Here is a 25,743-nt window from a genome sequence, read left to right as displayed (position 1 = left end):
ATCAGGAAGTTCATGGTTCACATACTGTTGAAGCCTGGCTTGGAGTATTTTGATCATTACTTTGCTAGCGTGTGAGATGAGTGCAATTGTGCGGTAGTTTGAGCATTCTTTGGCATTGCCTTTCTTTGGGATTGGAATGAAAACTGACCTTTTCCAATCCTGTGGCCACTGCTGAATTTTCCAAATTTGCTGGCATATTAAGTGCAGCACTTTCACAGACTCATCCCTTAGAATTTGAAATAGCTCAACTGGAATTCCATCACCTCCACTAGCTTTGTTTGCAGTGATGCTTCCTAAGGCCCACTTGACTTTTCATTCCAGGATGTCTGGCTCTAGGTGAGTGATCACACCATCATGGTTATCTGGGTCATGAAGATTTTTTTGTATAGTTCTTTTGTGTATTCTTGCCACCTCTTCTTAATATCTTCTGCTTCTGTTAGGTCCATATCATTTCTGTCCTTTATTGTGCCCATCTTTGCATGAAATGTTCCTTGGTATCTCTAATTTTAATCAATAAATAAATAAATTTAAAAGAATCTAAGTCATATGAAGTATGCTTTCTGACCACAATGAAATTCTATTAGAAATTAACAAAAAAAAAATCTAAAAACTCCCAAATATTATTAAATAAGACATTTCCAAATGACCCTGAATCAAAGAAGACATCACAAGGAAATACTTTTAAAAACCTGAATCAAATAAAAATGAAATCATAATCCATTTTCATGATTTGGATGCCGCTAAAACAGGACTTGGGGCTCCTCCGGTGGCTCAGCTATAAAGAATCCACCTGTAGTTCAGGAGATATGAGTTTGATCCCTAGGTGCAGAAGATCCCCTGGAAAAGGGATGGCAACCCACTCCAGTATTCTTGCCTGGAGAATCCTATGGTCAGAGGAGCCTGGTGGGCTATAGTCCATTGGGTCACAAGGAGTCAGGCATGACTGAAGTGACCGAGCACACACGCAAACCAGACTTGGAGGGAGAGTTATATCTTTAATGTTTATTACAAAGCATAAAAGGTCTAAAAATCAATAATCAAATCAAAGCAACCCCAAAGTAAATAGAAAGAAGAAAATTATACAGATCAGAGAATAAATAAATAAAATTAAAAACTGACAGACAGTTGGGAAAATGAATGAAACCAAAAGTCAGTTATTTGTTAGAATCAATAAAATTGATAAACTTTTGGCTCTATTGACCAAGAAAAAGATAGAGAAGACATATGTTGCTAAAATCAGGAATGAAAGTATAGACCCTACAGAAATTAAAAGGATTACAATAAAATTTATTAATAAATTTATGCTGTGAATTAAACAAAGTAGATGAATTAACCAGATTCCTAGAAAGACACAAATAACCAATTTAAGAAGTCAAGAAAAGAAGAAAAGAAAAAGTGTGGTTAACAGAAAGATCAAATGAAATGCCAGAAATAAGTTCAAGTATATCAGGAAAAACAATACAGTATTTGTAAATGAATTTTATTAAAAGACAAAATTTCAGGTTAGATTTTAAAAACAAAAATCCAGCTGTATGTTGCTTGCAGGAGTGATGCCTCAACAAAGTGATGGAAAATAACTGAACATAAAAAACATAAAAAACAGCTAACCAAAAACAAGCTGCTTTATAAATATTTATATCATAAAAGGCAGACTTTGAGAGGAAGAATTTAATAGTGGTAAGAGGATCAATAATAAAAGAAAGCATCTACCAAAAAGATGTAACAATTATGAACTTGTAATGTCCTTTGTGCTTATTTAGGAAATCTTACACTACTGCTTTATTCTAAAGCTACTTTTCTAAATTTTTTTCTAATGATTCAGCTTTCTTTTCATGATTAAGGCTTTAATGTATGGAGAGCTTTGTCTTAATTGTGAGAGGAAGGAACTAAGTAGATTATTTCTAATATTCAAAAAACACCATCAATTAACTAACTCCATATTACACTGTTTTAATGAGTTTAACTTCATGTATCTTTTAACTGGCAATGGCATAGGTCATAGTACGTTTTAAGTATTTATTACATTTATTGAATAGTTGTGTGTTCTCTATTTTGTTTTTGCTTTCTTTAAAAAGTAAATTTGGGACCATTCTTCACTTAAAGGAATCAGGTCTCTCGTGAGAATGACTGATTCCAGAACTAGGCAGAGAAGGTTCAGGTGGGCCTGGAACATCTTGTTATCTTACAGAGAAAATAATGCTCAAAAATAATGGAACACATGAAGAGAACATAGGAGCCTAATCTGAGAGGATATGCGTACCAAATACATAATAATATTAGTATTTAATAACCCCGACTAAAGCAATAATTCAAGACCATGCTAGTATAAATAAATGCATCAATAGATAAATAGAGGAGAAAGAGAACAGTTTTCTAATAGGAGAATGCCAACTAACAATGCAGAATGAATGATGGAGTTAGACAATCACTGTTTGGTACGTATGATATTTATAACTAATTCAAGCAAGAATTATCAATGGATGCTAAAACTTTGGAGTAAAACTTTAAAGTGAAACTTTGGAGATATTTACATGGCCCCAAAGGATCTCCCCACAGAACACTTATTAATTACAAAGGGGGAATTGCAAAGAGGAAAATATTAATTTTATAGTGGAGAAACCTGGCTGACACCATCTTCTATATTAAGTGACCAATGTTAGCGTCACCAATAATGGAATGAGCTGACATCTGTGTCTCTTGATATGATGCACTGCAAGAGACACAACCTCACTTATCTGGTGATGCTGTCAAAAATGCAAAATCTGAATTTAATTATGAGGAAACATCAGATAAACCTGAATTGAAAGACAGCCTACAAAATAATTGGCCTATATTCTTCAAAAATGTCAAGGTCATGAAAAGTAAGAAAGACAGTAACTGTTCCAGACTGAAAGAGATTAAAGATAGGAAAATGCAATATGAAATCCTTGATTGGTTCCTTAAAAATTATTTTTCTACTACTGTATAGGATATTATTACGGTAATGAGAAAATATTGAATAATGTCTAAAGATTAGAAAATTTTTGTCTCACTGTTAACCTCCTGATTTTGACAACTGTATGGTAGTTATGTAAAAGAATGTCCTTGTTTTTAGGAATTGCCCATTGAATTATTTAAAGATAAAGGGACAGCATGTCTGCAACTTACTCTCACATAAAATGGGAGAATTTAGTTGAAGAGTACCCAGGGGGTATTCATATAACTTTTGAAACTTTCCTGTAAGTTTGAAATTATTATGAAATGAAACATTATCAAAAACTAGTGTATCTCTTCCTTAAAAATCATTGCCTTTTTAAAAATGTGAGCGCTACTTATGTTTTTTAAACCAATATTTGGGACATTGATAGTGCTTATTCAATATATATTTTTGGCATCCACTTTGCGCTAGAGTCTAAGGACATAGAGGAAAACTAAAAAAAATTTAGCCTTGCCCATGTGAAGTTTACAATCTAGTAGAGAAAATAACTCTTGTACAAACAACTGCATAAATGTATTATTAAGTGATCTGTTCTTGCAACAGTACATATACCGCACAAAGTCTCACTTATGTGTAGACCACATTACATTTCTTCCTTATGAAAATGCAGATGAAATTTTTTTTTAAATGTCCTTTCTGTCCCATAATAGAGCTGCAACCACAGAAAGCCGTTGAAAGTCCACCCAACTGACTCTTTCAAGTGTGTTTCTGTTGGAGAGACAGAAATTAAAGAGGGAAATGGTAGTGAGGGTTTTTTTGTAAGCTAAAATGCTTTCCATCTTGAAAAGCAATGAACTCTGCTGTAGAAGCAGGGCATGTTTTCAAACCTCCTGTTCATTACAGAGATATGCATCTAAGGAACTTCCAGCCATGTTCTGGGTGACTGTTTTTGTAATTTGAACAAAAAGGAGTTTGTTACAGAACTCACAGGGCAGTTCTGAAAGCTTCATTAATTCTCATAATAATTTCCAATTAATTCATTTAGTCACTTCCTGATATTCTGAAATCAAGAGTTTTGAAAGCTGCTACCTTTAACCTTAGGTGAAATTTAAAATGCTGTGACTTTAACCGCTCCAACCTAAGCTAAACTTTTAGCCATTTATAAAAAATGCAAAGCAAAGTCTGGGCCCAAGTCTGAGATGAGTTATTTGCAATCATACTCTTCATTCCTGCCGTCTTTGGAATGATGAGTCCTGACACTCCCAGAGGATACTAAGGATTTAGTGAAAAATAGAATTAACCAGGTGCTTCTCCTGGCTGGGGGCCTGAGGCATGATAACAGAGAGGATATCAATACAGCCATAATGGGAACACATCCAAAATTCTCCAGCTCAACTTGTCCAGTGTAATTATAGCTCCGTGATGGAGGAGTGGGAGTAGGGGCAGGAAGGAGCTGGGCGGTGGAAAAAAAGAGGTTTTCAGGAACTTCCCTTCTGCCATCCTTGACCTTGTAATGCTCCGGTCATTAGTGGCCCCCCACCTGGCTGGGGGTGCATCTACTCCCTAAGGTGCTGCCTCCCTACTCAGATTTGCCCCCTGCCTCAGCTGTTGCAGCCTCAGAGATATTCTGGACACAGCTGGGGCTGCCACCCCCCTTCCTCCTGTGAGCCACCACCCATGGTTTTCAACTTTTAAATGCAAGTCTCTCCATTTTTCGAAAACTGGACATGGAAATACCTCAACCCACAGGCTAATAAATTGAGAAATGAGAATGTGTTCTTCAAAAAGATTTCCCAGAAAATACTGCTGAAAACTGAGCTTTCCTGATAAGCAGTGGCAGATTTACCTCGATGCTGACAAAGCTCACCCTACAAGGTCCCACTACAAGGTCCCTCCTTGCAAAATTCCTAACACTGCATGTATATGTTCATACCTTTGTTACAAATTTGCAAAAGCACAATAATTTAACTGCAATTGGTTAAGGCTATTGTCTCTTTACATGGCAACCCCTCTCCCACACCTTCATACTACTCTCCACTGTGCTAGGAGTTTTGGGGTGTCTGAGAATAATTTTAGGATCCAGGTCAAGAAAGTATGAGTTGGGTCTAAATTCATTTAGTCTGGATTTAGTGGGACATTTTCACATGGCTCAAATTCACTTTGATGGGTAGTTAACTATTGCTAGACATCCTAAGGTAGAACAGCGCTCAGGAACATTTTGGCCGGCCACGCACTGACACACTCAGATTCACAAAGGACTGATGCTCAGGTATGTGTGTAATGGAGAAGGAACACATTAGAAGAAACACTGGCTAGAAGAGGCATTCCTCTCTCAAAGGGCCATGGCCCAGCAGGTCTCAGTTTCCGTACCAATGAAAGTCCTACTCTTCTGCCTGTGGAGTTCTAGAAGCTTCTTTCTGCTCAAGGAGGCAGGGAATTCCTTTGTGTACAGGGAACACTGGAGTGAGGTGAAATTAGCACTGCCACTCTTGAGAGTCCCTTGGACTGCAAGGAGATCCAACCAGTCTATTCTGAAGGAGATCAGCCCTGGGATTTCTTTGGAGGGAATGACGCTGAAGCTGAAACTCCAGTACATTGGCCACCTCATGCGAAGAGTTGACTCACTGGAAAAGACTCTGATGCTGGGAGGGACTGGGGGCAGGAGGAGAAGGGGACGACAGAGGATGAGATGGCTGGATGGCATCACCGACTCGATGGACGTGAGTCTGGGTGAACTCCGGGAGTTGGTGATGGACAAGGGAGGCTTGGTGTGCTGCGATTCATGGGGTCGCAAAGAGTTGGACACAACTGAGCGACTGAACTGACTGACTGACTGAGAGTTCCAGCTCTCAGTGAATGCTCTGTGCTGATGTGGTAAAGACCACTACTCCCCCTTCTCAGGGTTGTAGTAGACCCATTTCTGAAAAGCTGTATTTTTGTAAGTGAAATGTTTAAATATCTTGGAGGATCTCAGTATTAAGAAGGATCTCAGGGAGAACCTTCATATAAACAGATACTTGATTCTACATTATTCTATTCCAAGTTTTAGGGTTACAAATAATAACCATTATACTTTGGACACTTGTTTCATGGGCACCATGTTCAGTATGTTTAGTGTGCTAAATTTAATCTTCATATTAACCCAATAGTCTTAATTATTTCAGTTTTAGAGACGAGTCAGTTGAGGCTTATTAAGTAACTTGCTGAGGGCTTCCCAATTCTGAAGTGTTAGAAGCAGCCTTCAAAATGTATATTCATTTGAGTTTTAGGAATTGCTTTCTACTTAATTTAATTTTTATATTTATACAAAACATAAACATGTTTCTAAAGTCAAATCTATAAAAGTATTGCCTCCATTTTCCCTGCCCCGCCCCATGCTATTTCATCCTTTCCCCACAGGTAACTCCCTTTCTGTGGTTTATCTTTCCAAAATTTTTATGGTTTATCCTTCCAAACACTTTGTATATGTAAGCAAATATCCATTTTGCTAAATTTAGAGAAAATAAAACCAAAAAATGTACTTAAAGTTAATTGTGTAGAGTGAAAGGTATAAGCATATAAAAACTATTCTAAAGTGACTTTAAAATGCAGTCATTTGATTGCTGTGATTGCTTTGGAAGATACCAGGGGACCAGCTCTCAATACACATGCACACACTACATTCTGTTTCAGAGCCTGCATCCTGTAGAAGCCAAATGGCAACAGTAATGACACATTGAAATACCTGGCTTTACCAGCAACTGAGCTGTTTCATTAAGGCCTCAATCATTCATGTCTTTGATTGGTGGTGGTTTAGTTGCTAAGTCATGTCCAACTCTTGTGACCCCATAGACTGTGGCCTGCCAGGCTCCTCTGTTCATGGAATTTTCCAGGCAAAAATAATGCAGTCAGTTGCCATTTCCTTCTCCAGGAGATCTTCCCAACCCAGGGACAGAACCTGGATCTGCTTTACTGACTGAGGTCTCTGCAGGTGGATCCTTTACTGACTGAGCTACCAGGGATGTCCTGTCTTTGAGTGGTAGCTCAAAACTCTAAGGCTGTCTTGAAAACATTTACTCCTCTTTTTTGTGGTTGGTGGATATGAACAAAATAGTTTATCTTGAACAATTAGGATCAACTGGATTCATATCACAGATTCTAGACTTGAAAAGTGATCCCAGAGCAGAGTGAACCGTTTCTAGTTTTCTTCCTTGAAATTTTTTCACCTTCAGGTATTGAGTTTGCCTTTCAGAGAAATTCTAGGCCAAACATATGCCTTTGTATATTATTGCACATTGCCAAAAATTTTTACATTGTGTGGACCTGGTTTAAATCATTGCAAGTCTCATTGCTGTTGCGATGTTTTTCCTATAGCCAGGTTGTGAGGCACGACAGGCATCTGAGTTGTTAGTAATTGAGCATGGGAAATGCCACAGCTGGTCTATTGAGTGTAGAGTCTCTACTGGTTTAATTTTAGTAAAGATGAATATGTATAAGGGTTTTGGTGGCCTTGTTCATTATTTCAGTCTCTTTTCACATAAAATCTTGGATTCCTCAACCATGAATTCCATTAAGGAGGGGTTCCCAAGGTCAGAGGAGAAATAATATATAAATCTTAACCATTCTATTCACTTCCAAGTGGTTTCAGATTTGATCTTTGTATTAGAGCCATGGGTTATTTATTTTTTCAAATGGCAACTTCCAGTGGGCCTACCTCATGTGGCTGTTGGAAGGATTAAATAAAATGCTGCAGGTAATGTCTTTGTCACAGAGCCTGGAATGTAGTGAGTGCCTAATAAATAGTGGGTGGAAGCAGAGTGCACTCTAGTGTTGCGGTGCTTGAGGGTGAATCTCAGCTTTCCTACTCACTGCCTTTATGATTCTGAGCAAATAAGTTGATTTCTCTGTGCTTCAGTTGTCTCACCTGAAAAATAAGGAAAATGATAGTCTCACCTCAGAGGGTTGTTGCAAGATCAAAACATTTCCATCGTGAACATTAAAAACATATGTTTGCATAAGTTAACATGCAAAGCACTCCAAAAATGCCTAGCACACTATAAGCATTATTTAAATATTCACTTTTAATATTAGGAACAATTCCAAGATAATAAACTAAAGTGATAAAAATGGTTTTATCAGAAGATGCAAAGTGTTTATTTAAGTATTTATAATTAGTATTGTTCTAATTTTTATTACTGTTGTTATGTACCTTTAACACTTATCTGATGTCACAGGCACTCTGCTGAGCAATTCCTAAGCATTGTTTATCTAATCCTCTCAACATCCCCCATAATAGATGAGGAAACTAAGACATAGAGAACATAAGTGACTTGTCCAACAATCAGCCAACTTGAACTACAGTATATCCTACTTCAGACCTCTTATATCACTTTATTATACATTTTACAACAGTCTAAAACTGCTGCTAACAAAAATGCATGTACAACAGAATGATGAAAAAAAAGTATCTGGGAAGAGGGCCAATGACTGAGACTGGAACCTGGGTTAATATAGTTATTGCATTAAGCATTAATTTAGAGCTAAGCTTCCCAGCAACCAAAGCAAAACAGAACATGCAGTGTGTCATATAGTATCTGATTTTAAGAAACAAGCCATGCTCTGTCTTCTCTCACCCTGAACCTGATGTACTCCTACTCATTTATTCATCCATAAAAGCTAGTAAATATCTACATTTGCCAGACACTTTTCCGTCCTTCAGAAGACATAGTAGTTCCTGACACCAAACTGTCAGCTAATTGTACATTGTGGTTTGTCATAGGACAGATATGGGGTGACCTATTGAATAATGTCTTCATGAAAGCTGGTGCAAGAGCTGCATGATCACAGTCTGAGTGACCACTTTTGGTGTCAGCCCTCAATAAAGGCAGGTAGCAGCATATTCAATCCGTAGGTCCTGGTAGGGCTAAGTACCTCAGAGCTCTTTGCATGGCTATGAACTACTATGATCTATTCAACTGAAAATAACCTAAGATGCCATTGTATAAGACAGTGCATTGTTTTGCTTGACTTGAAACTGTAAAAGGAGTAGCAGGCCTAAAGATTTAAGAGGAAATTATGGAAGAAATTGAAATTTTTTAAATGTTAAATTCATCCATTGAGGTAATATATTTTCCTGAAAATTGGGGAAAACTATTTCAGGAATAGACTATCTTGATACAGCCATAGAAAAGTAATGATCATAAAATAAAATTACAAGTGAGAGGATAGAGCTCTTTTTTTATTTTCTTTTAAAAAAATTTTTGTTAGAGTATAGGTGATTTATAATGTTGTGTTAATTTTAGCTGTACAGCAAAGTAAATCAGTTATGTTGTTGTTGTTTAGTAGCTAAGCCTTGTTCAACTCTTTGCAGTCCCAGAGAGCCCCACCAGGCTCCTCTGCCCATGGAATTTCCCACACAAGAATATTGGAGTGGGTTGCCATTTCTTCCTCCAGGGGATCTTCCTCACCTAAGGATTGAACCCAATTCCCCTTCATTGGCATGAGGATTCTTTACCACTGAACCACCAGGGAAGCCCCAAATCAGCTATGCATTTACATATATCCACTTTTTTACTTTCAGTTTGTTAATTTTTATTTTTAAAAAGTTGTATTGAAGTATATACAATGTTGTGTTAGTTTCAGGTATACAGCAAGGTGAATCAGTTACACACATACATATATCTATTCTTTTTCAGATTCCTTTCCCATACAGTTATTATAGAACAATGAATAGAGTTCCCTGTGCTAGACAATAGGTCCTTATTTGTTATCTATTTTATATGTATAGTAGTGTGTATATGTCAATCCCAATCTCCCAGTTTATCTCTCCCCCACTGCCTTTCCCCCCGGTAACTGTAGGTTTGTTTTCTACATCTGTGACATTATTTCTGCTTTGTAAATAAATTCATAAAAATATGGAATGCTTCACGAATTTGTGCCATCCTTGTGCAGGAGTCATGCTACTCTTTTATGTATAATTCCAATTTCAGTATTTGTTCTGCCAAAGCAAGCACGAGGACAGAGCTCCTCGGTGTCTCCCTTGTTGTCCATGGGAGTGTGGCTGAAGTTCAGGGGTCAAAGCGGGGAATGAGGAACCGGGACCCTGGGTTGCTGCCCTCTAAGTCCCTAGGATGGGAGAAAGGCATCAGCCCTCACAAGTCAGCCTGCTTCCACAGAATGAATTCCCTGCTGTGCCACAGGCTAGGTACTCTATTAATATTTCTTACTCTGCCTTGGAGCCCTAAGGCAGCAGGCTAATGTGCTTTCTGTATTTCCAAGACAGGGTAGCTTAATGCAGCATATCCCAAACTTCAATGAGGAAAAATCTTCGCTGGCAGCATACCTACTAACGTCTCCAGGACAATGTTCCTCATGACATGCTGATCTAATGTGAGTGTACATGAATAAACTCTGGCCAATGTTCAAGATATGGGAAATAATCCTCGTATTATGCTTTCATCTGGCTTTCAAGTTTGGTTGTTGGTTTTTCTTTAAACAGGCCTCTAACTCACTGAAGCTCTTTGTGCAAGTAGATATGTTTGCATTTCAAAGTCTACATTTCCCAAGAAAGCTAAGTTCTGAAAACACATTTTGCTGTGATAAAGACTTTTATGGATTATAAAGCTAAACAAAAAGTACAATGAATTTAAAAGTTCTTTCTTACCATGAACTTAGCCACACACAAAAAAAATATTTATATAGTCTTCTTTGCCTATGAATCCACTGGGCAATGACATAACCAACACATTAAAAAAAATACATGTAGATATACATATGTCAGGGGCTTCCCCGAGGATTCAGCAGTTAAAGAATCTACCTGCCAATGCAGGAGACACAGAAGACACGGTTCAGTCCCTGGGTTGGGAAGCTCCCCTGGAGAAGGAAATGGCAACCCACTACAGTATGCTTACCTGAAATATCCCATGGACAGAGGAACCTGGCAGGCTACAGTCCAATGGGTCACAAAGAGTCAGAAACTACTGAATGACTAAGCACACACACACACATACATATTTGGATGCGTTCATGGGTAGTAACTATACTTCAGGAATATTAACTATTCTTCTCCTGTGGGGTGACTTTGACAAATCATTTCCTATGTATATTTCAATCTCGCCATCTGAAAAATGAAGGTGTGGGATTATACTGTTTTTAATATTTCCCCAAAGATGAGAATCCCTGGGAGTAGTGGTTAAACATTGAAATTACTAAATCCTATGTTTGAACTTCTGATTAAATGAATTTAAGTTGTTTGTTCATTTTTTTTGTTTGCTTGCTTATACTCTTGCTTGTTCATTTGTTTCCTTTTAAACAAAGGCTCTAGGTCTTTATCTCCAAGGAAGTTGAAAACTTGATTAGATGACTCAGGGACTTTCCATCTCTGTCATTCTGTAATTCTATAACTCAGTGAGGTGGAAGATCCATTAGCCTCCTCACTGGAAGCTACTGAGATTAAGATAAGACCTTGGGAAATTTCTCTTTCTTAGGTTCTCCCCGATGAGGAGTGACATCCAGGTAAGTTTGTGTGAAATAGACATCTATTTCTCCTAAGTCAGTGAGATGATCAGCCCCATGAGAACAACAAACAGTAGTTATGCTGTGGTTATTAAGACTGTGAACACACTTTTCCTTAACTTTTCTAATCTGTTCTCCTAAATAAGTATCTCACTCAGGGTCTTAGTGTCGGTTCTCCTCCCCAAACCTCACATTGATAGCTTTGAATATCCAGAAGTGGTTTGAGAAACTCATAATTCTGTCACACAAGTGTATGTTCCTCGGTTCTTTGTCTCGTCACAACAAAGATTTGGAATGACGGACATTAGAGCCCCCTCGGCATGTCACAGCTCTTGGGTCTTGGATAGACCGTGTTATAGCTCTCAGGTCTAGAAAGGACCATGTCATAGCTCTTAGACAAATCAGTGTTACAGCTCAATTTTATTTGGAAAATAGCAGGAAAATCCATCTCCGTGGCGTGAGGGCACGTCGATCTAAAGACACCAGGAGAAGAGCACCCCAGTGCGCAGGAGAGAGAGAGAGAGAGAGAGAGAGAGCTAGCTTTGGCTCCTCTTTTTATATGTTTTCCTCTCCCTGGGCCTGTCCTATGTAAATTGGGCCAGTCTGGAGTGTTGTTTGTTTTACCTGAGGTCCTCACTTGGGTCCTCGGACCTTCCTTTGTTCTATTTCCACGGGCTTTTCCCTTCCTTGTCTTTTAGCCACCGCCATTTTGGACTCCTTTTCCCTATTCTACCTACCTAACAATTCCATGAGTGGCTCTGGAGGTAAAGAGCATGGTGATCAGTGGTTAAACTTCAAACTACTACAAACATCAAGTCCATCTGCACTCTTGCTTCTCTGGAAGCCAGTGGGTCCCCCAAGACTGATTTAACAATTTCTGGGAACTGGTTGGAAAAAGGAAGGCTGGTTTTCCAATCAGTCCTTTAAGATAATCAGAAAACAAAAGGTTTAAGGTTCCTAAGACTTTAGCTTCTCTAAAAGAAAACCTATAGGAGAGCACCCAAACACAATCATTTCAGTTTTCATTTTTAAAATTTCAGTTACCCTTTCCATCGTCCAAATCAATGATTCATGTAGGGAAGAAAGCAGCATTGTGTTCTGCTGTGGAAAGATTTTGGAATCTCTTTCCCCAAACATCTTTAATAACAGTGGTAATCAGCATGAGAGAAAACAATGGACACTATGGAAAGGAAATACAGATATGAGACTGATGAGGTTAAGTAAAAATCCTGAAATCTTGAATTTGAAATGGAAGTATCAGTATGAATCATGATATAGCTTTAAAACAAAACGGTAGTTTCTAGCTCTGTCCATGGAAAAAGCCTAGAAACAAATAACCAACCAAGTAGAATAAAACATGTAGTACAGATTGTGATCTTTAAACCCTATTTTCCACCAAAAAGAGCCAGAGTGACTTGGAGAAATAGAAGAAGTGTTAGTTGCTCAGTTGTGTCCGACTCTTTGTGATGCTATGGACTGTAGCCCGCCAGGCTCCTCTGTCCATGGAATTCTCTAGGCAAGAATTCTGAAGTGGGTTGCCATTTCCTTCTCCTGGGGATCTTCCTGACCTAGGGACCAAACCTAGGTTTCCTGCATTGTAGGCAGATTCTTTACTGTCTGAACCACCAGGGAAGCACCCTTGGAGAAACAGATGATTCTAAATCTGGGGTGGAAAATTACAAGATGAGCTTGTATTGTGTTGCCTTGCGAGAAAGCAAGGAAACTTAAAACAACTAACATGTCAGAAGGTCTTGGGAGCTGACTTAAAGAGAAGATGGTACAATTGAACACTAATAAGAATAATCACGGTAATATATTGAAACCATCAAGCATATTAAAAATCCAAGAATTTACTATGGTATGTTTAAGTCCTCATTGGTCAAAAAAAAAAAAAAAAGAAAAGAAAATGCACAGGTCATGTTTGGAGGACCCTGGGGAGCAACTCACTATTTTGAAAACTGGTAAACAAAGGAAAAGCATCAAGCACTTAGCCTCTTTGCTATACAATCTGTTATTTCAGCCAAGTAGTGGATTAGAAGAAGTTTCTCTTTATAGAGTAAATTTCAGCTAAATATTTTGTAAAGGAATGACCTGATTTGATTATTGCCAATTTACATTTCCTAATAGATCCATAAAATGATCACCAATAGTTGCTAATATCACAAAAAAAGAAACAAGACTTTATGTGTCTCCTGATGGAAATATACATCATCCAGGAAGTATTCTTGCCAACAAATTCAAATTGGAATCTGAGTAAGTCTCTAGCTCTAACCACGAATGTACAGGATGCACAGGGGTCAGAGAAAGATGAAATCAAGGAAATACAGACTATACAGAAAACTCTACAAGGCACTGACCCAGATTTCTCAATGAATAAATTACAAGGAAAAGAAGAAAAAGGAAGGAGGGTGATCTTTAGGTTTAAAATCAGTTTAAATATATCAACTGTTCAATACATGGATTTCATTTGGATCCTGATTCTAACTAAAAATAGTTAACAGTTATGAGACAATCAGGAAGTTAGACCACAGGCTGGATATATAATGATAAAAAAGACTTATAATTCTTTTTTAATGTAGAAATTCTTCCAGTGATATTTTTTAATAGTTCCTATATTTTAAACGAGCATACCTATTTACAGAAAAATGATTCAATAGCTGACATTTGCTCCAAAATACTCTAGCCTGCAGGGAGTAGAGAGTATAGAGAAAACTAAATGGATTATCAATTGATAATTATTAAGCTGGGTGATGGTTACATGGGGGTCTCATTATGCTAGTCTCTCTACTGTTGTATATAGTATAATTTTTTCCAAAATTAAAAAAAAAAATGGATTGATCATTCCCGCTCTTGAAAGGATTTACCTTGTCCATTCTTGAAGGTGGCCAAGGAAGTCACGCATTGGTCTCATTCCTGTGGGAGGAGCTATGCATGGAGGTGGCAGAAGTGGGATGACCCTGCTGGATTCTTCCACTGAATTGAGGTATTTTAAAATAAGTGATTTGAATAAACATTCAAAAGCAACTTTTTCCAACATCAACATATTGCGGTTGTTTTAGGTGAGGGTGGCAGGCCACAGAGGACCATGATGTCAGATTCCAGAACACAATTTTTTCCCCCTTGAACATGATTTAAAACTCAAACCATCTTCATGAGTCTTTCTGAGGCCAAAAGGAAAATCCTGGGCTCTAGGCCAGCACTCTCCCCCTTGGCTTTTCAGGACCAGCCTTTTTCCTCTCATTTCTTTAAAGAACATAGAAAAGCAGAAAAACCTGGAAAACATTATGCACCTTTGACAAAAATAAAATAAAAACATACTGTGTCAATTTCTCACAGACACTATAGTCAGAATCAGAGTCTCATATTATTTTCAGATATGTGGGCAAGTCTTCTGTTAGATACTCAGCCCAGCACAGCAGGGAGAAAACAGGATATACTGTAACAAAGTTGTAAATAGATTTAAACCCCTTGGGTTTCCCTGCCTGTAGCTTCCTAATGCCCTGCCTCACAGTGGAATGACAGGGCCAGTATCCTACACCTCAGACATTTCCCCAAATTTCCTTCTTCACACAACCCTGGAATTCCTCTTGTGCACAGACTAAATAGAAACAAAATCAAATTAATGACAAATGACTTTCCAAAAACTTGAAATACAACAAAAATTTTTCTGAACAGGAAGAGTAGCAGACCCAAACAAAGCCACCCAAATTGTTTTCTTCACATGCCAAGCTTCATACCTAACACAATTATTCCTGATCTATGGTGCCCTTTTCATTAATTTGTGGATTTGAACCCAATCTGATTCCCATCTTTTCCATTAAAACCTTCAATCTCCCCTAAGAAGCAAGGTCTAAGCTGAGGAAGTTGCAGTTACAAACAAAAATGAGTTAATACCAGGCAAAAGGTATCAAGTAAAGCCTGCTCTACTTTCTTGACTTCTTCTTTCTTATAATGCTTATACAACCCTCTTGAAATAAGGCAGCTGCTCTTATTTCCTTCATTTCACAGTCAAAGAACCCAAAGCTTCAAGGGGCTACAACAAGTAAGATGCTCAGCTATGACTGGAACAAATTTCAGTTTTACTCCAAAGCACAATCCTATAATCACTGCACTAAACCTCTTACCAGCCAACTTTGAAAGGAACTTAGCTGCTTATGTTAAAGGTAGCAGAACTTTGTAAGGAAGATGCCAAAACAGCAAGACATAGTGAGAAAGGGTACTGGCTGTTGTATATGGCTGTGCATATTGTGTAATGCACAACTCCAGGGGGCACCACTCACCCTATAGCTTATGGAACTGGTGCACTTGAAATTATGCTTAGCACCACCTGCATGGCAGCATGCATTTCATGGGCCTGGTCCTTGAAATTTAAATAAGCTCCTATGATCTTTGATCTTCATTTCATTTCTCTGAGCTTTAACTTCATTATATACAAACTGGGGCTGCCAATAAATGCAGAACAGGCAATACTGCTAAGATGACTGCTACCCCAAGCCTATTAGAGTCATTATGAACACATAGTTTATCAGTACTGTAACTAGAAATCAACTTCTCCCAGAGTGCTCTGCCTAGGGGTACAAGATCATTTTGAACTGGGTTTGGCCAGGTGAAAGTCTCCTTCTCCTCCTTCTGAACCTCTACATGTAGGAGTGCCAAGAGCTCAGTCCTTGGGCATCTTCTCTACCTAACACTCATTTTCAAGGTGATCTCATGCAGGCCCATAGCTCCAATACCATCCAAAAATGATAACTCTTACATTGTTAAGAGTTATCCCAACCTTCTCCTTGAGATTCAGGTCCTGTGTCCATCTCGACTTCCTACTTGGACACCTAATTGACCCCTGAAACTAATATAATTTGAGATATCCACACAAGCAACAAAACCAAAAATAAATATATGGGACTATAACAAACTAAGAATCTGCACAGCAAGAGAAATGATCAACAAAATAAAAAGGCAACTAATGTAATGGGAGAAAATATTTGCTAAATACATTGTATCTGATAAGGGGTCAATACCCAGAATATGTGAGGAATCCATATACTCAATGCTAAAATGTAATAATTCAATTAAAAATGGACAAAGGATGGACCTGAATAAACATTTTTCCAAAGAAGACATACAAATGGCCAACTGGTACAAGAAGACGTGCCCAGCAGCAATAATCATCAGGGAAATGCAGATCGAAACCATGGTGAGCCATCACCTCACACCTGTTAGAGTGGATGTCATCAAAAAGACAAGGACTATTGCAGTTGAGGATGTGGAAAGCCAAGGGAATCTTTGTGTGGCTCAGCCGGTAAAGAATCTGCCTGCAATGTGGGAGACCTTAGGGTTCAATCCCTAAGTCGGAAAGATCCCCTGGAGAAGGGAACGGCTACCCACTCCAGTATTCTGGTCTGGAGAATCCCATGGACTGTATAGCCCATGGGGTCGCAAAGAGTTGGGCATGACTGAGAGACTTTCACTTTCATTTTGTACATTGTTCATGGGAATGTAGATTGGTACAGCCACTATGTACCAAAATAGTACAGAGGTTCCCCAAAAAGTTAAGATAGAAGTGCCATATGATCCAGTTATCCCACTTCTGAGTATATATTCAAAGGAAATAAAGTCACCAACTTCAAAATGATATCTGCACCCCCATGTTCACCACAGCATTATTACAATGACCTGAAAACAACCAAAGTGTTCATCAGCAGATGAATGGATAAAGAAAATGTCACGCACACACACACACAATGCGCACACACATGCACACACATGTGAGCACACACATGCACGTGCACACATACACACATGCACATACATGCGCACACACATATGCGCACACATGGACACATGCAATTCACACACGTGCACACACATGCAGATACACGCATGCGCACACACACACGCACATACATACTGGAATATCATTCAGCCATGGAAAGAAGGAGATCCTGCCATTAACTACAACATGGATGAAACTTGAAGGCATTATGCTAAGTAAAATGTCAGAGAGAAAAAGACAACTAACATATGTTCTCACTTACGTGTGGAATCTTTAAAAAAAATCTTTAAAAAATCATAGAAACAGAGAGTAAATTGGTGGTTGTCAAGGTTGGCAGGGGAGGAAATGAGGTGAAAGTGGTCAAAGGTACAAGTGTTCAGTAATAAGAAGAGTAACTTTGGCGATGTAACGTACAGCATGGTGACCATAGTTAACAATATTTGAAAGCTGCACTGATTCGTACTGACATATGGCAGAGACCACCTCAACATTGTAAAGCAATTATCCTCCAATTTAAAAAAAATTAACATTTCCAAGAGCAGATTTTAGCACACACACAAACACAGAAAGGTAACTGTGTTAACTAACCTTATTGCGGTAATAATTTTGCAGTATATCAGATCAGATCAGATCAGTCGCTCAGTTGTGTCCGACTCTTTGCGACCCCATGAATCACAGCACGCCAGGCCTCCCTGTCCATCACCAACTCCTGGACTTCACTCAGACTCACGTCCATCGAGTCAGTGATGCCATCTAGCCATCTCATCCTCTGTCGTCCCCTTCTCCTCTTGCCCCCAATCCCTCCCAGCATCAGAGTCTTTTCCAATGAGTCAACTCTTCACATGAGATGGCCAAAGTACTGGACTTTCAGCTTTAGCATCATTCCTTCCAAACAAATCCCAGGGCTGATCTTCAGAATGGACTGATTGGATCTCCTTGCAGTCCAAGGGACTCTCAAGAGTCTTCTCCAACACCACAGTTCAAAAGCATCAATTCTTCGGCGCTCAGCCTTCTTCACAGTCCGACTCTCACATCCATATATGACCACAGGAAAAACCATAGCCTTGAGGAGACGGACCTTTGTTGGCAAAGTAATGTCTCTGCTTTTGAATATGCTATCTAGGTTGGTCATAACTTTCCTTCCAAGGAGTAAGCATCTTTTAATTTCATGGCTGCAGTCACCATCTGCAGTGATTTTGGAGCCCCCAAAAATAAAGTCTGACACTGTTTCCACTGTTTCCCCATCTATTTCCCATGAAGTGATGGGACCGGATGCCATGATCTTCGTTTTCTGAATGTTGAGCTTTAAGCCAACTTTTTCACTCTCCATTTTCACTTTCATCAAGAGGCTTTTTAGTTCCTCTTCACTTTCTGACATAAGGGTGGTGTCATCTGCATATCTGAGGTTATTGATATTTCTCCTGGCAATCTTGATTCCAGCTTGTGTTTCTTCCAGTCCAGCATTTCTCATGATGTACTCTGCATATAAGTTAAATAAGCAGGGTGACAATATACAGCCTTGATGTACTCCTTTTCCTATTTGGAACCAGTCTGTTGTTCCATGTCCAGTTTTAACTGTTGCTTCCTGACCTGCATACAAATTTCTCAAGAGGCAGATCAGGTGGTCTGGTATTCCCATCTCTTTCAGAATTTTCCACAGTTTATTGTGATCCACACAGTCAAAGGCTTTGGCCTAGTCAATAAAGCAGAAATAGATGTTTTTCTGGAACTCTATTGTTTTTTCCATGATCCAGCGGATGTTGGCAATTTGATCTCTGGTTCCTCTGCCTTTTCTAAAACCAGCTTGAACATCAGGAAGTTCACGGTTCACATATTGCTGAAGCCTGGCTTGGAGAATTTTGAGCATTACTTTACTAGCGTGTGAGATGAGTGCAATTGTGCAGTAGTTTGAGCATTCTTTGGCATTGCCTTTCTTTGGGATTGGAATGAAAACTGACCTTTTCCAATCCTGTGGCCACTGCTGGGTTTTCCAAATTTGCTGGCATACTGAATTATCACATTGTACACTTTAATCTTATACAATGTTATATGTCAATTATATCTCAAAGTAGGAAAAAAATAAACTTAGTCAAATTTTTAAAAAGATCCAGAATGCAACTTGTGCTTTTGAACTGTAACCAACTCTACCCCAATACTATCAAAGTCACACCATCCACCCAGCTGCTCAAATCAAAAGCAAGTCCTCTCAACTGTGACCTTCAACATTTATCCTTACTGTGACCCTCTTTGACCACTTCCAGTTGCTGCTTGTGTGTGTGTGTGTTTATTCCATGTGTTGTATTTGTTATTCATAAAGAGACTTTGTTTTGTCTTTCAGTTTGTGGGTTCCAGTTTTCCTTTTAAAGCAGTGTCTTCATGGGTGGGCCCTACTTACCAAACTGATTTTATTGCTCTCACTTCCAAATCAAAGCAGACAGTCTTAGTCCTGCCTTGACCACAAGTGTCTCAAAGGAGTTTGCCTCTTCTCACAGCCCCTACTTCCTTCCAAGTCCCTGACTATTCCACCCTCTATATTTCACCCACGCAGCAACCTACTGACACTGCTCTTGTGAAGACCACCAGAATGTTCCTAATTGCTAAACCCAAAGGATTATCTGTAGACAATGTATGATTATCCCAATCATATTGGACCTCTCTGCTCATCAGAAATTGCTAATCTTTCCTACCACTCTGAGTCCTGAGGCCCCTGCATCCTGCAGTATTCCCACTACTCTGGCTGAAAGGGGTCAGATTTCTTTGGTGACTCTCCTTCAGTCGCTACTCTTCATTCTCCTTTCTTCTTAAAGGTTCTTAAGCTTCTCTTTTTCAAGAAAACCTCTGAAAATATTGTTGAAAACTATGGGACACACTCTTCTCTTAAAAAAAAAAGGTTATGTTCATGGATACATGGTATTTTAAGTCATTTCAATTACTTAATATTTCAGGCTCCATCACACCCTGAAGGCAAGCTAGACAGGCCCTCTGCTCTACGTTCTCAGCCTGGGGGATGCCAACCATTCCCTGGGCTTTGAGGGTCAACTATATGCTAGTTTTCAAATGTGTACTTCGAGCAGCAACTATTCTCCAAATAGTTGGAGAATAGATTCTCCCAATCTCACATCCTCAATTTCCAACTAAAACATGTCTGTTTATCACCATGGGCTCAGTGTATTCCAACCTAGCCTGAATATGTGGCAGTCCCTGGCTAATTTCTCCTCCAGGTGGATGACATCACTACTCATACCAATCACCAAACAACAACAACAACACCCTACTCTTCCTCTCCTTTTTCTTGTAACTTTCTAGTCTCTTACTTGGATTATTAGAGGAGACTCCTATTTGGTCTGTATCCCACACTGCCTTCTTCAAAGGCACCCTCCACAATGCAGCTATTGGGTTGGCCAAAAGATTCATTCAAGTTTTTCTGTGAGATGTCACGAAAATACCCGAATGAACCTTTTGGCCAACTTAATATATTACTCTTTATGGCCCCCCTGCACTTCTCATGACAGTATATCCCAAGTGTGTTTCCAAGAATACAGTGTGTGCAAACAAAAAAGTTATCATGGTCAGTTAAGTTGAGTAAGCACTAAGTTTAATTACTTCTCCGAACCTTCAGTAAGTTAAACACATTTTGGAGTTCCAACTGGGGGTGTGTGGAATAAAACATTTGTGGAGCATTTTGGTGACAAAAGTCCAGTGTGCTTTAGATTAAACTTTAAGTAAGGTTGGTCTACGAGTTGAAATTTAATTTCCTCCTCTGTCTTCTCTTCCAGTTTCCAGCTGTTCTTCTTGATAATGTTGACAATGGGAGGATAGCAGTGTGTACTCTGGATTTAGGAAGACCAAGGTTTAAATTTCAGCACAAGACTTTGGGCCGAATTGCTTAATCTCTCAGAATGTGGACTAGCCCCTCTGCCCCTCACTCAGCTGACTTCTACAGGCTGCATCATCTAGATGTTCCTGCCCTCATCTAGATGTTTCCAGTGGCTTTGTGGAAAGCAGTGGTGGGAGCCCAGCGGGTGACAGCAATGGGAGAAGAGAGAGCAGTATATTCCGTACCCCTACCCCCACCTCCCTGCCTTGTTGTGAGGCAATGTTTTGGCCATCTGACTCTCCTGGCTCCAGCTGTCTCCTGTCTGGGTCAGTCTCTCCCTCCTCCTTCCCTTCAGACCTAGGGGTGATAATGACTTCCAGCTGTTGCTAATCCCTCATGGTTTCATCGTCACTTGTGTTCCTTTAACTCTGTTCACACCTCTGTAAATAGTCCATTCCTTAAACTCTCTTTGATTAACTCCCCTAAGTATACCATCTGTTTCCTGCTGGATCTCTGACAGCATAGAACTTTAGTCTCCTTACAAAACGGGGATCACAACACCCATCTCATGGAGCTGTTGAGAGCATTTGGTGAAGGTGCATGAGTGTGCCAAGTTCCAGCACAGTGCCTGGCACACAGTGGAGAGTGTGGTAATTGCTCAGTTGTGTCTGACTCTTTGCAACCCTATGGACTGTAGCCCTCCAGGCTCCTCTGTCCATGAAAGTCTTCAGGCAAGAATACTGGAGTGGGTTGCCGTTTCCTTCTCCAGGGGATCTTCCTGACCTATGGATCAAACCCGAGTCTCCTGCACTGCAGGCAGATCCTTTACCATCTGAGCCAGTAGTGCTCACTAAAGGAGAGATGGCTTCCCTGGTCCTGCTCCCTTCTGCCGGTCGTCCAATAGTCACATACACAGAAATCTTCCTGCTCCCTTGCAGTGACCCAGGCTGATATGGGTAAAGGGAACAGTGCCGAGCCCCAATCTGAAAAGCTGTCATAGGAACCCAGGCTCCACTCGGCAGCCACAGAACAGGGCTGACCTGCAGGTCCTATTACAGGGTCTGGAACAGAGGATCCTAACAAGAGCTGGAACAGCGAGGGTCAGGGTATCTATGTGCTTAGCATTCCTCTTGGAGAAAAAGCTGCTTCTGTACTGGCCCCAGATGGTCTGTCCCCCCACAGTGGCCAATTGTTTCCCAAGGAGGAAATTCTTCCAGTTCCAAATCTACTCCCTGTTCCCCATTCAAGTGATCAAGTGGCCTCCAATGGAGGATGCTACTTGGAAGGGGAGGTCATTTGAGCTGGCTTGTGGCATGTAATCAGAATGCGATTTCACTTTGTTTTCTACCATCTCTTTAAATGTGGGAGAATTCTTCCCATACCTCGTGAAAACTTGGAGGTTTTTTTTTTTTCATCATTCTCAAATCCCATAGAACACAGAAATAAACTCAGAAATAAAACCACCCAGTACATTATGCAACATTCAAGCTTTATTCAAAGGTTAAGTCTCCTCCCTACCTCATGAGATATCAGAAAGAAATTCTCTACCAGGACTACAGTACATCCTGTGGCAGAGGTGCCAGCTGCCGTGACTGTGAGCCCTCCCGGCACCCGGGGGCCTTAGTGATTTCAAATACAAAGTTTCTCCTAGCAACACGGAGCCCCATTGTGGTCTATCGCCCCCCAGTGAGGTGACAGGACTGGAGGAATGGCTCCAAGGACAAAATGAGGACACAAAAACAAAAGCCTAGCAAAGAGAGGAGGTGGGACTCTGCGTGGAAGGCGAGCAAGGAAGGTTTTGTGGCCCTCTTCCCCTGGCGCTTTTTAGCCTCCTCAAAGTGGGGTCAAGTGTCCCCAGGACACTGAGGCTTTCCCAGAGATGAGGAGGGTCTACCCTGGATAGCACAGGGTGCCCTGACTTCAAGCAGTCCACCAGTAGGAGAATGAGAGTTTTAACTCTAAATAACCCATAGTAAATGCAAGCTTGGGGTAGGGGTGTCACAGGGTGGCCGCCAAATTAATGACTCTCTTCTACAGGCCACTCTCCAGGACTCTCTATAGCATGCTGACAGCCTGAGGCACAGCTCCAGAAGTTTATTCAGATCTGCAAAGATGGTGAAACTCAAATCCAAGAATATCTTCCTGGGTCAGGTGAAGACATAGGTCATAATGGCATCCAACCACCTGAGCCAGAGTTATTTGGGAGGCAGAGTGTGAAGAAAGCTGTGAGTCAAGGTTGTTCTATTTTTTTCTAGATCTAGAGTTAGAGGGGAGAAGGCAATGGCACCCCACTCCAGTACTCTTGCCTGGAAAATCCCATGGACGGAGGAGCCTGGTGGGCTGCAGTCCATGGGGTTGCTAAGAGTCGGACACAACTGAGTGACTTCACTTTCACTTTTCACTTTCATACATTGGAGAAGGAAATGGCAACCCACTCCAGTGTTCTTGCCTGGAGAATCCCAGGGACAGGGGACCCTGGTGGGCTGCCGTCTATGGGGTCGCACAGAGTCGGACACGACTGAAGCGACTTAGCAGCAGCAGCAGCAGAGTCAGAGGGTTGTGGTCACAGCCCCTCCATTTGATGCCACCATTTTCAACATCGCCCCCATCAGACCCACTACCTAGAATCCCTAGTGTGGCAGGCAGAATAATGATGCCCCCAAGATGTCCATGTCTTAATCCACCAGACATCATAGGGCAAAAGGAATTCACAGAAGTGATTAAATTCAGGATCATAAGTTGGGGAGATTTTCCTGAAAGATGGTGCCAGTGTTGCCACATGGGTCCTTATAGGAAGGAAGCAGGAGTGTCAGAGTCAGAGAAGATCTAACAGCAGAAGTAGTGGTCAGAGTGATGCATTTATTGGCTTCAGAGATGAAAGGGGGCCATAAGCCAAGGAATGTGGGCAGCCTCTGAAAGCTAGAAAAACCAGGATTCTCCCCTACAGCTTCCAGAAGGAGTGCAGCCCTGACAAGGCCTCAACTTTAGCTAGAGAAACTGATCTCAGGGTTTTGACCTCCAGGACTATAACATAATTTGGGTTTTTTTTTATAAGCCACTAGGGCCTTCCCCAGTGGCACAGGGGTAAGGAATCCACCTACCAATGCAAGGATGAGGGTTTCATCCTTGGGTTGGGAAGATCCCCTGGAGTAGGAAATGGCAACCCACTCCAGTATTCTTGCTAGGAAAATTCCATGGACAGAGAAGTCTGGCAGGCCCCAGTCCACAGGGTTTCACAGGGTCAGACATGGCAGCTAAGCACACACACACACACTAGGTTTTTAATAAATTGTTATAGCAGCAACATGGGAAACTAAAAACATGGTAAGAGAATACTGAGATGATTCTTTCAGGATCCTAAAGCCCCAGTCAAAAATCATCATGATGAGATCCAACTCTCTACCTCACCCCTGTCCAGTTATATTTTTACTGAAGTTGATCTTCCTTCCAAATCTGGAAGTCACAGGATTATTCATATCCAAGCTTAATCTCTGTCAGGGACACCTTACATGTCTCAGCACTGGGCATAGCTCTCCTTCTTCATGGGTTGATGCCCAGTTCTGGAGTGGATATAATTTTGATATGAGGAAGAGTCCCCTTTTGGAGAGAAAGTCCCTGATAGAAGATTCTCTCTCATCTATGATGGCATTCATTCAAAGATCATGGTGACTCATTGAGTGGTAGTGGGAATAAATGGTCAGTTTTCATAATATCTGTATGAGAAACATCAACAAATGCTTAATAGTATTCAAGTACCCCTGGAGGAAGAGATTAGGAACTGGAAATACTGGGGATCAAAAGATACCGCAGCCTAACATCAATACTCAATGTTAACTTTATTAGAACTATGTATTATAATTAACTTTATTATACAACATTTGGTTTTCTCTCAAGTTAATTGCCTTGGTTTTGTTTGTTTCATTTTTTAGGTAACCATCACCTTTTAATCTTCAAACTCTGGTACTGAAGTATAAATCTCCTCTTAAGAAGTTCAAACACATGAGGCAATTGACCTGCTTTATTTTGTCTTGGTTACATCTCTCCCAAGTCCCTCCAGCATCCCACTCACCTCTGGACTGGATCCTCTCTAGGCTGAGCACAAGCGCTCTTCTGCTGGGTTAGCTCCACTTTTGGGTTAGGAGTACTAGATTGATTGAAAGGTACCCTAAAGGAAACTGCCTTGGAATATATGCCAGTTCAGATTTTTTTCCTGAAGAGACTCTATAGCCTCAATTCATACATGGAACATTCTCGGTCATATTGAACTTAATTCCAACACCCAATTAACCCCCACATTTTAAACTGTGAATGTGTCAAGTAAGTCTGACAAACGAAGATAGCTAGCAGGATCGCAAGGTGGGGATAAGTAAACATAGACCCAGGGAAAAAAAAAAGGTGTTATTACTGTTCTGACACTAGCTCTGGCCCCTACTAAACAAGGGGGTCAGGTCCACACCAGCCCCTGGCCCATCACCTGGAGGGGCATGTGTTGTTGAGACTTTGGTTGAAGAAGGGCGCCACAGAACCAACTGCATTCCGGACACCAGGTAAAGAAATGGGAGCTATGCTTAACACAACATTGTAAAGCAATTATATTCCAAATAGAAAAAAAGAAAAAACAAAAAAGCAATAAGAATATATGGAATAGGTGGATAGGTGGCTCAGATAGTGAAGAATCTGCCTATAATGAAGGAGACCTGGGTTCAATCTCTGGGTTGGGAAGACACCCTCGAGCAGGAAATG

General features: G+C 40.3%; 1 non-coding gene across 1 annotated transcript; it reads right to left on the bottom strand.

The window, feature by feature from the left end:
- Positions 1-9,804: 9,804 nt before the first annotated feature.
- Positions 9,805-9,909, bottom strand: LOC112585830. Its single transcript, XR_003110412.1, has one exon. It is a non-coding gene; the product is annotated as a U6 spliceosomal RNA (small nuclear RNA).
- Between the last annotated feature and the right edge of the window lie 15,834 nt (positions 9,910-25,743).

Source organism: Bubalus bubalis, chromosome 6, assembly GCF_019923935.1.
Source record: "Bubalus bubalis isolate 160015118507 breed Murrah chromosome 6, NDDB_SH_1, whole genome shotgun sequence".
In the NCBI taxonomy this organism is placed as follows: Eukaryota; Metazoa; Chordata; class Mammalia; order Artiodactyla; family Bovidae; genus Bubalus; species Bubalus bubalis.
Note: the sequence above shows the minus strand (reverse complement) of the source record. Positions and strands in the feature narration are given on the sequence as shown.